The 12,220-nt window shown below is 49.0% G+C and overlaps 1 non-coding gene across 1 annotated transcript; it reads right to left on the bottom strand.

Moving 5' to 3' along the window:
• Window positions 1-1,535: 1,535 nt before the first annotated feature.
• Window positions 1,536-1,617, bottom strand: TRNAS-UGA (transfer RNA serine (anticodon UGA)). Its single transcript has one exon. It is a non-coding gene; the product is annotated as a tRNA-Ser (tRNA).
• Window positions 1,618-12,220: the final 10,603 nt, after the last annotated feature.

Genomic DNA, 12,220 nt, shown 5'->3' with positions numbered 1-12,220 from the left:
GTCTAGTTGCATCATAGCAACTCTGCCTTCCCAGGCATCGCAACACTTAAGAATACTTCTTGCCACATGTATGTTATTAACTATCGACCGGCCTCTCAAGCCACAAGTTTGGTGTTGGCCTACTTTTGATGTTATCACTGATTGCAACCTTCTTGATAACACCTTCATGAATATTTTGTAATCTACATTAGACAAAGTTATGGGGCAATACGACCTTATTGAGGACTGCTTTACAGTGTCATCGCATTTCGGGATCAGCACAGTATGGGATTTTCGCAAAGAAGGCGGCATGTATTTTACTTCACAAGCCTCGGCTAGAACACCACGTAAAATGGCTGCTTGTTTATGCTTAAATGCCTTGCAGAAAGCAGCGCCTAGGCCATCAGATCCGGGCGTCTTTCCAGGTAGCAGTTCAGCAATTTCGGTTTCGATCTCATTGAACGTAATCGGTTCCTCGAGGACTGTCTTGACGTCATCATGTAGTCTCGGTATTAAATGCAAGTAAATGCAAAGGAAGAAAAGCCGGCACAGTAGTTTAATTAAGCCCATACACTTTGCCGTTTCTCAGAACGCGCAAAAATCCTTTCCTGAAGGAAGAATTGGCCGAACTATACAAACGTACTCTGGAGCCCGTCCCTCACCTCGCATAAAAGCATTGCTGGGCGACGCCCTCGTTATAACGGGGGTGCCTTCGATACCGTCGGAGTAGGATACGGCTGAATGTGAAGTTTTGGTTTGAAAGATGGACGGCGGTATGAGCTTTCTTTTCTGGGCAGCACCTGTGCCTTCCCGCTGTCACCTTCGTCAACTTGCGCGTGTGGCAGTTTTGCGGACGAGCTGTTCGCGGCGTCCATGTCTTCCTCGTCGCTACTCGGCGAGACTTGACTGGTGTCAGAGACGACTTTGACGACGCACGTTGGCGTAGCTGTTTCCTGTCGTAGACATGCCACATCACTGTTGTCGCTTCCAACACTTTTCACAATTCCCCTCTCGGGTGTTTCAACACCTGCCGACGTAGGTTTGCTGTCCTTGATTACCGCAGCCTCCGCCTCGTCCATAATGCGCTCGGTGTGGTCCTCCCGGCTCCTTTGGCTTGATACGCTTGCATAAGCTTTAGCGCATTAGCTATCATGTCCGAACCGCCGACAAAGCATACACCGTGGAACGCGGCAGGCTCGGCGAATGTGCCCTGTTCGCTGCCACTTCAGGCAAAGCGGCGGTCTTCCCGGTACCACCACAAGGGCCGTAATGCCAGACACTCGTAGCTGGTGTAGCAAGTCGTCCAAAGTAACGCCACCCTTAAGCTGCAGACTAACCATCCCTGTCGAGGAGCCCTTATCACCGAGTCCAGGTACGCACCATTCGTCTCCGCAAACGTCTGTCACTTTGCATTACGGTGCGAGAGCAGCGCGCACGTCTTCATCTTGTATGTGGTAAAGCAGTCAGTAGGGCCTTAGGCGGACAATATGGGTGCTCGGATCTATCACCAGGCAGCGGTGATTCCGCACAGTCACGTCAGCCTCCTGTAACCGCTACGCAGCCGACAGGATACGAACCTGTGCGGGGAGACCCCAATGGATTTCAAGTCCATCGCCTTAACTACTCGGCCACGACTGCGCCTATACCCCGCAACACTTCTGCGCCACATTGATACGCATTCACGAAGGGCTGGCAGAAAACGAGGCAGCGCTACACAGCCGACAGGGTTCGAACTTGTGCGGGGAAACCCCAATGAATTTCGAGACTATCGCCTTAACCGCTCGGCCACGACTGCGCTTTTTTTCGTCCTTTGTTGCCTTCTTGGCATATAACACGATTGTATACAGTGCATTGTCACTTTTAAAAGGGCTGTCACACTTTCAACACGTGGGGGTATACAAACGTAGCCGTTTCATCATAGATTGTTACACTTAAAGGGGGTACCACTCACGCTTTTCAATTTGAACTTTGTACACTTCACTCAAGTATTGTACACTCTCAATGAAATACTCTCGTGCCGGTCGCGAATTCAGGTCCTTGTTGCGCACGGCCATCCGCGTCCTCCACACGCTGTGGAGTACTAGTACCATGATTATGTCGTAGGGCGTGACAGGGAGAAAATGGTTGCCGTACGGTGTAATGGGTAAGTCTTTCTTCAAGGTCCTCTGAAGGATGTCCCATAGAAAGACTGCATCACTACAGTACAGAAATATGTGTTTAACTGTCTCTAGCTTTTTGCAGGTGATGCAGTCTGCAGACGAGGCAACAAAAATGCCTTTTTCTCGCAGCCAAGGTTTTGTAGGGAGCGTGCCCCTATAAGCTTGAAAAAGAACGTTTTGACTGATGGTCGTACAGACATCTTTTTAAATCTTCCTAAAACATCGTCCCCTGGACCTCTTGGGTACAGTGATCGGTATACAGGCAATGGCAACATGGTTTCTACAAGATCATTGCATAATTTATTACGCATCACCTCAGAGAGAGATATTCCATGGAAAAGAGTACTTTTAGGATTTCGAAAGCACTAATGATTTCATGCATATAACCCCTTGGCCGTCTTTGTTCCACATTTGCCGTTGAAACAAGACATTCTGGCAAATAATTTGACAATTGCACACGTAACATTGTTCTCAAGAAGCAATCGCTTTGATCGTGTAAGAAAATAAACCTAGCCACGATCTGCCGCAGAAATAGGTGACTAGGCCAAGCCCCCTTCTGCACACAGGTCGAAACAAATTTGAGCGACTGGTTCTTTCCCATGTAGAACGCCAAACAAATACTGCCATCACTCTGTGTAGCTTTTGAAGTGGTCGTAGATAACACTTGAAGAACATACCAAACTCGCGAAACAAGAAATATGTTACCCACAGTTGAGCACGTAAACAATGACAATTCTCGACCACCCCATTTTTGCGTTTTCTCGCGTAGTTGCTCAGTTTCATTCTTCCAATATTCTGTTGTGTCCCGGTAGTGTTGGAGGTACGCCTAGATACTTATCAGGCGTCACCATCCATTGACATTTTCGAACAATGAGGGTGTACTTCGCCAGCTTCTATGCCAGAAAGCGAGGCATTTATTCCAGTTAATTCTACTAACGTGCACTCACAGAATGTCTTGACATCATTTATTCCCACTTTGACACTTTCTTGATCATTACAGAACACCGGGATATCATCCGACTTCCGCGGTCATCTAGCGGAATCCACAAACTCGTTCATTCTGAAGCACTTTTTGACAAAGGGGTTCTAGGTAGAGAGCGAAAAGTAATGCTGACGTAGGACATCTTTGTTTTACGCTTGATAAGACCTGAATACTTTCGCTGAGCTGCTTGTTAACTACAATCCTCGTAGTGCATCCAGTGTACGCCATTCGTACTCCTTCCAAAACTACAGATCCTTGTTTTACGTAGTAGAGGATGCACAAAATGATCTCGCGACTCACGCGGTCAAAGGCCTTCTCGAGATCAATTTGTAGCCTCGCTATCCTACTCTCAAAATCTTCACAACATTCTAAAATATTCCTTGCAATGTGAATATTTGTCGTTATAGATCTGCCTTTGATGCCGCAGGTGTGATGGGGCCCTACAATTTCTCTAATAGCAGTTTACTGTCGCCAGGCCCACACACCCATAAAAAGTTTATAATTAATATTGGCTAAGGTTATCGGCTGATATAATCCTATAAACTGCTGTTTCGTGAGATCTTCTGTTTTGGGAATCAACACAATGTGGGATCTGCGGAAGGACGCTGGTAATTTTTTTCTTTTCGTATGCCTCGTGCAAAACTTCGCATAATGCTATGTTCACACTACGGTCGTAACGCGCGTAACAGCTCTTTTGGCGTATCGAACGTAACGGCTGTAAAAAACGTTACGGCAGTTAAGCCGGCACCTTTGTTCACATTTACTGCTGCTTAAATTACGGCTTTTACAACAGGCCAATCAAATTTGGAGCTGCAGAATCGACGTCACCAGCGGTCCAATATGGCTCCTGCCAACATGCGAGCGCTGGCCGAGATCGAAGAAATTCACGCTCAAAACAAACTTATAGTCATGTATTTAATCGCCCAAAGACGACGAAGGCGACGCAGAAGGGTTTGGGTGCGGCAAGTATTTCTCGACAGGGCCGCGGACGGCGATTTTCACAACCTTTTCGCCAAGCTCCGAGTTGGTGACGCTGCGATGTTTCATAACATCATGCGCATGTCGCCCCAGCAGTACCGCTTCCTTGAAAACCTAATGAGACCACTCATCGAAGTTCGGAGCACGCATCTGCGGCCATCGATTTCCTCGGCGGATAAACCAGATGAACTGAAAACAGTCTCGCAAGGCGCACTGCAAAAATTTTCACGAACACAGCCAATCGTGCGCACGGAATGGCGGAATGGCACTTCCCGCACCCGGAGCTGTCTGCAGACGGGAGGACGGAAGTGTCGTCACCGGTTGTTGAAAGCCGAAAGCTTATCGGTCATTGGCTGTGTCGCAACGGTCGTAACATAACAGTCGTAAATGTTGCCGACCCTTTAACACTCTCACCCACGATTTTTGCGAGAATTGCGCACGTTGGTACCTTTACGTTCGCAGTCTGAACTAGACGCATACGCTTGTTGCGCTTCCGCTTACGTTTGTTACGAAAAATCGGCGCCTTACGAACGTAGTCTGAACATAGCATAAGGCTTCTGCCGCAGGACCTTTAAATTTCTTATACTATGCAGCGCTTACGCCATCTGGACCAGGTGTCTTTCGAGAGCTCATTTTTTCGATTGATTTTTCAATTCCTTTGACGGTGATAGGTGCCTCTAAGCTTGCGTTTATATTGACACGTGTACTTATCTTTATCGGGCCACCACGTTTCGCCGCTTAACAAATGCAATCGCACAGCGAGGGACGCGCCTGCATGTATCCGACGTTTCTGGAAAGTTATCGACGCTTCTATCCGCGTGTCTGTTGTCGCCGAACCTTGTGTTATCAGATTTCATCGCGTGACACGAATGGTGTAGAACTTTGTGGAAGACACGCGGGTCCCATCAGGTAATCTGGAACATTCGACGACTTATCTATAAAAGCCGACGCGCTGGACCCGCTGATTAGTTTTCCGACGATCGCCGACCGTGTTCGCCGCTATGGGGAACCAGCGCTGGCCAGGAGGCGCTACGACATTTTTCATGCGTTACTAAAATATGCTGAAACCGTCCGATAGGGAGGCTACGAAGATGGCACGACATATTTGGCGATAAGAAACGTGCGCCTGTATCAATGTTTGTCTAGCCCGATGCGGCCAGCCAAGTTCTGTCCATGGCCATGCGCGCTGCGTAGAGCGCATGCGCTGCTACGTCCTAGCACGTCGGTTCCCTGCCGTTTGAGGAGCCGTGAAAAGTGTGACTCAAGACAATCGGTGAATTTGCTGACACGAAATCACTGCGTGTGCTACTGGAAACTGTGTCTACCGCTCGCTAGGCTGTGTGTTACGGCGCTGCTGTCGGCACGCGAAGCTTCAGCGCTGGTTGCCCATCGTTGTGCTATAAGTGTAGCCTGTTTTTGTGTGCACAGGTTCTCCCAATAAAAGCTAGTTTTGTATTCCACCGTATTGCTTCTTTCTTGACCGTCACTACCACGTGACAATATTGTCATCGAGTTGTGGAATAAGCGATAAGAATTCACCCTTGAATGTGCTACTTCCCTGTTTGATGTTTCCTAATAATTCGCGATAATGCTCCACAAGCGCTTGTTCAACTATTGCTGTATCGCTTGTGACGATATTTTGATATTCTATCGCCTTGCTTTCGTTTTTAGTCGCGTAGCTCCTCTCGTCTGCCAGTGGGCGTTTCGTGGCCATCTTGCCAAACCAAAGCCTCTGGGCGTGTGCGCGCACCACAGCTCCCTTATATCTCTCCACGTCTTAGTCTCCAACTTTCTTTTAATTAATTATGGGGTTTTACGTGCCAAAACCACTTTCTGATTATGAGGCACGCCGTAGTGGAGGACTGGGGAAATTACGACCACCTGGGATTATTTAACGTGTACCTAAATCTAAGTACACGGGTGTTTTCGCATTTTGCCCCCATCGAAATGCGGCCACCGTGGCCGGGATTCGATCCCGCGACCTCGTGCTCAGCTGCCCAACACCATAGCCACTGAGCAACCACGGCGGGTACCCAACTTTCTTTTCACATCTTTAATTCCTTTGCTGCACATGCCTGGTGCACGCTTTCTTGGCAGAGTAAAACATACAACTGACACTGCAACTGCTTTTCTTCCTTCGTTTCGCGGCGTTTTATACAAGATGGTCTTTCAATCGCGTCCATTTTTACTTTTTCTTAAAAACACTCCCATGTATAAATTAACTTGCCCGTGACACTCGCGTACTTCGTCTAGTTTAGTTTTAACGTTCCCTACAAACGTGTCACCACCGAGTAGCTTGTGTTTCAATTTTCATAGGTCCCAGCTAAATCTCTGCTTTTCTTTTTTAGTGATGGGGAACATGACAAGGCTATCGTCGCTGAAAGAAACGTGCTTCACTGTATAATCTCGGTACAAGGGAAGTAATGGTGTAGACACGTAGGCTCTGTCAAGCCTCGCCTGACTACCATGCTGGTAATGTGTGTACTGGGTGTTCTGAGGCAGCACACATCCTACGTCGTCGACCTCTCGCTCGCGAACCATTGCATTCAAAAACTAAGCACCATAATGACGCACCGGCGATTTGCTTTCCCTATCTTTGAGAGTGCAAGCACATTTGAAACGTCCGAGAAAAATAGTTCTCCTGTGACACGACAAATGCACTTCAAGGTTCATGAAAAATATTTTTCACTCTTGCTCCCTATTTGCCGCATATACACAAACAATCCGCAAACTCGCGCCAGAAAAAGAAAAATCACACACAATTAATCGTCCCAAATGATCAATATGTCAACATTTTACTGCAATACCAATGCTATTCATAAAAAGCAAGCAGCCACCGGATGTGCCATGAGAATGGCTGACACATACATTGTATCGGGAGCAGAAAGGCGAATGCATGCGGTCTGTTTGCTTTTAGGACTCGACTTTCGTTTCCTGCATGCGACAATATCAACATCGTTCTCAAGAAACAAACAACGCAACTGATACTGTCGCCTGCTAGACCCAAGTCCTCTAATGCTGAGCGTTGCTACGCGTAAGGCTGTTTCTAACCCAAAGAAGATGTTATAGCTATGAGCAGGCCTACCACAAGGTTTGTACTTCAAGTAGGTGCCCCCCAGAAAACGAGGAAATCGCACGACTTATGGGAGTCTCGGCTTTTTTCATGTTTTTCCGTCACGGCTCTCATACAACGCTTTCACTTTTGTCTCTTACAGATTACTGTCTCTCCAAAAATCACGATAGTCTCACCTACCCAGGTGATGTAGACGGCAGAGGCGGCTTGGCCTCTGCAGTGGGTCAACCATAATTTTTGGCCGCCGTTTGAATGTCGGGTGCCTAATCCCCGTTGTCTTCGTCGGTGGTTCTCCACCCTCGACGCCATCGCAAGTACTTGCCTCATCTCTACTTTCGTCCCAAGGGCGCTTGCCGGCCAGGCCGCTGCCTGCGCTCTCGCTGTCGTCCATGTTGTCATGTCCAGGTGCGCCTCTCTTCCCTTGGCGGACGTTTCACAGGATTGTGGCCTCTCTGAGGCTGTTGCATTCCGTGGTTGTAGCTCCAACGCCTGGTCTGTGGGCTCCTGCTCCGTTATCGTGTTCGGGCCTTTTACTGTGGCCGGGTCTGGCGTCGCCAGCACTCTGTCGCGCGGACTGTCGCCCGATCTTGCTGCGTGTTCAACGTCAACCTCGTCCATGAGTAGCTCGGATGCGTCGCCACCATCCACAGACCTGGTGACGCTGGCATAGGAAAGTATGCAACCGTACTCATCGTGACCGAACCTCCAGCAGCCGCCCCAACAACGCGGCACTCAGCAGTCGCGACAAATGTGCCCTTTTCCTCTGCAGCTAAGACAAACGGGCGCTCTTCCCGGCACAACAATAAGCGCTTGCTCGCCGCTCACGTTCACTTGATGAGGCAGGTCATCAATTTTAGGGCCCACCTTCAACCTTAGTGTTAGCAGACGGGTCATTGAACCTCTGTCGGCCGCGCCGTGTACCCGCCACCGCTCGCTGCTGACTTCCGTCACTTGGCCGTACGGCGCTATGCACGTTTCACGTCTTCGTCGAGTACATTGTGGAGCAGCCAGTGTGCCTTCATCCACACATCTTGGTTTGCTGGTTTGATGACGAGGCAGCGAGAATTTTTTACCTTGAGGTCTCCGACACCAAGGATCCTTTTCACTGCATCCATATTTCACTGCATCCACACATGGCTCATACGATACGCCCCCAAGGCAACAACCTCGAGGAGCAGCGTCAGACGAGCCAATGTGTCGCGGAAGTCTTCCACCCGATATGGCCGGCAGCGGACGTCAGCATATAAAAAAGAAGCAGTATTCAAAACAACTCGTCCTGTAGGCAGGTTTGGCAATACAATTTCATAATTACTGTCAATGTCAAAATACCTGTTACCGCGCCCAAAACATGCCGCTGTAGCCACCTCTGAAGGGCCTGCCATCCTGCGTCCAATCAGGTCGGCTGCCGGAAGAAGAAATGCCCTGTTCGGCCACGACTGCGCATATAACCCCACCGTACTTCTGCGCCAGAATGATATGCGTCCACGAAGAAAAGAAAGGCACAGCTACGCCATCCACAGGATGCGAATCTTCGCAGAGAGACCCCGATGTATTTCGAGTCCATCGCCTTAACCACTCGGCCACGACTGCGAATATACGCCACAGCACTTTTGCGCCACATTGATACGCGTTCATGAAGGTTGCTGGCAGAAACGAAAGCCCCTCCACGCGGCCGACAGGATTCGAACCTGTGCGGGGAAACGCTATGGATTTCGAGTCCATCGCCTTAACCACTCGGCCATGACTGCGCATATTAGGGGCGACGAGTCACGCAGTCGCGATCAGTCGGAAGCGGCTCCCTTGCGTAGTATGAGGGATCACGCGGCGCACTCCCCATAGGTTTCGCTTACGGCGCTCAATAAAAACGCCACGCGGCAGCCCTCCTGCTCGTTTATCTAGGTACTCTAAAACGAGGGAAGTTTTTGACTGTCGATATAATAATCTTAGGCAATCTGAAAGCACAAAATCGTTTACGGACTCTGTCTGTTTACCGAATCCATACAGTGAACGCCATTATATATACGCGCGGTCGCCGTGATGGAGCCTCCCGAACCAGCTTCTTGCATGAAAGGTAGGCAAACGCTGAGAGTAAACTATGTAAAATATGCTCTTATAGTGGGCTGTCTGTATAACCAAACGGGGCATAACAAAATGAAGCATCAACGCAGATATCCCATGGCTTCGCAGCGACCAACTGCGCGTCTGCATGCATGTCCGCGCAGAATGTTTTGCTTTCGCTGTGAGAGCGTTTTCACACCGCGCCGTGATCTTTAGGCCGCAGCCTATGAGCAGTTGACAGTACACTAGCAACCATTGTGGCGTGGACTCTATCAGAACTGTTCAGAAATAATTTCGTTATAGAGACTTCGACGCCTACGGCGACTGTGATATGCCGTCGCGAGGATTCAATCTTTTTTTGTCTTCTAAATTCTTGGACATTTCTATGTTACTTCTCAAGTTGAGTCGCACTATATGTTTATCGGTCTTCTCATCGTGCGATTTCCCTCTGCTTCTTTTTTGTAATCCAGTGCGTTAATTCATAACACAAACGTGGCAATATGCCATGCCTTTCTGTAATGTGCGTCTTACCGCTCCCTTTCCGTTCCAGTGAACTTGCACACACATATATAATTAACAGGAAAAGGAAAGCGATCAGCACGCTGGCAACTGCCACCGAAAAGGGCACAACGCATTGTCAGTATCAAGCATCAACAAGTTTATAGACCAAACCGTCCTGACATTAGCCGGGCAGCGGACGCGGGTGAGCGTCTCAGTGCGCGTTTTCTGCTGCTCACCGAACATCGCGCCCACCCGGCGCCGTAGCAGAAATCTTCCTCACATGTGTGCTTTCTGCATACCCCGTTTGTAGCCGATGGTTGCCTGCCGGTTCTAAGTTTCGCCAGCCAAGCTTCACGCAGCTCCTTACCCTGCGGCTACGTGCGAATAAGGCTGACACCGGGCTCCGTTGCGCACATCCGGCTCTGCGGCACCGAGCAGTAGCCTACCATGCTGCACGCCTCCAAAGGCAGCCACTACCTATTATAGTAGTTTCAAATGTTGTCAAGCAGGCACCCTGTGGCGGGAAAGCCTCACTACTTAATCAGAGCCGCGGCGCACGTGGGACTTTAATTTTCAGCTCGCTTCGGCGCTGCCGAAGCAGCCGACGCCGCCACTGTGTCCACGTGATCCCTTATGCCACGTGTCGCCGATGGTGGCGCCAGCTTTTCCAGTGGTGAAGCTCACCCCCAATACGCCTCCGCACTTCTTCGCCACATTGATACGCGTTCACGAAGGGCTGGCAGAAAAAAAAAAGTCACCGCTACGCAGACCACTGGAATCGGACCTGTGCAGGGAGACCCCAATGAATTTCGAGTCCATCGCCTTAACCACCCAGCCACCACTTTTTTATTGCCAGTCCTCGACATATCACAACAGCCCACCTTCCTTATATGATACACAAAAAGACCAAACAAAAAGGAATGAATAAAAAACCGAACAAGAAATAGTAATATACACATTCATTTCCATCCGCTACTGTGAGATGATGTTGTCTTATTAAAATTTCTTGAGTTCTGTCAGGGCATGCCAAGTCGCTCCGCTCCTCTTGGCAGGAACCATTCGCGTCAGGCGCACTGGTGCAGTATAGGAAAAAGGAACACGCACTGCAGAAGTCAAAAGCGGGAAATGATATAATAGTGCAGCATTATTTCAAAAATGTATCACCCGTGCATCATCCCTCGTCCCTCCACAATGTGTGACTGCGTGCGCCTAACTTTCTACGTGCCCCACCATTCCTGCATAGACAAGAGTAGGAAACAACAAAGAAGGAAGAAAGTAGCTCCCATTGTCAGCACGAGATCCCCATACCCATTCTCAATACAGCTCTACGCACAGCGCTTTCGTTCGCAAGGTCGCGGTGAAGTGAAATCGAAGCGACGAAAAGGCTACCACCCTGAGAATTCCTTTCTAGAGAAGGCACCAAACCAGATTTCTCGATCGATGGCATCTAGAACAGTTTCCCTATGACAATTTTTCCGTTGACTAGTGGGATTGGGACAAGTGTGCTTGTCCGTTGTCAGGGCGACTGGGTTGACAGCAGTCACTCTTTTGATCCACCATACTCGGGCACCACACAAAGCATCCGTTCGTGTCGCGTGCATCGCTTCCACTCTTCGGCTCAAGGTGCGTGTCTCAGCTCTCATTCCTCAGCACTCTCGTACGCGGGGTGTAATGTGAGACGGCTCTGCAGCTGCTCCAACTCTGTGGTGCGGCGCGTTTCTTTAAGATCTTCTGCTATCTCTCTTTTATGTTGTTTTTGCGGGCTAGCCACTGTGGACAACATAATTATCTGCTGTATGCTTGAAACCAAGAAAACTGATTGTAAATGTGCTTCATGTTTTCTTAATGATTTGGAGAGCCGAGCTAGTGTTTGCAGTTTTTTAGGTTTTTTTTTGTGCAATCCAGTAGATGCGAGCGATAAAGCTTTTCCGTGTTGTGAAATCGAGGAAAATCAATACAACGTTGCAAATAAAGCTCTACGGATTACACACTCTGCAGAATCATGATGGCATACTTTTGACCAAAGGCACAGCAGTCAAAGTAAAAGAAAATGCTGTTCTTTCAGATCCCCCAGTGATCACAGTATTTTATCCCGAGCAAAATGTAGTGGTCATTGGCAATGAAATTTCGCTCATCTGTCAAGCGAAAGGGCACCCCAAGCCGGCGACTTACTCGGAGCACGACGTTCTCATCAGTGATCGAAAGACCAGGTAAGCGGTGACGCAGATGTCAAAGTACATCCTATTGCACCCCCCCCCCCCCTCCGCCCCCACACACTCTATACCTTTTCTCTCTCTCTTTTCTCTCTTCCCCTTCTCCCTTCCCCCATCGTAGTATTGCCCAACTGGACTCTTGAGTGATTAACATCCCTGCCTTGCTTATATCCATCTCGCTCTCCCTCTCCTCCCTAATATGATTTTTTCTACACGGTCTGCTTTTGTTTTAGTCATGTTGCAGGCGCTAAACGCTTAGTGGAATGCCTCTGAACGG

This window comes from Dermacentor albipictus, unplaced genomic scaffold (assembly GCF_038994185.2).
Source record: "Dermacentor albipictus isolate Rhodes 1998 colony unplaced genomic scaffold, USDA_Dalb.pri_finalv2 scaffold_26, whole genome shotgun sequence".
Lineage (NCBI taxonomy): Eukaryota > Metazoa > Arthropoda > Arachnida > Ixodida > Ixodidae > Dermacentor > Dermacentor albipictus.
Note: the sequence above shows the minus strand (reverse complement) of the source record. Positions and strands in the feature narration are given on the sequence as shown.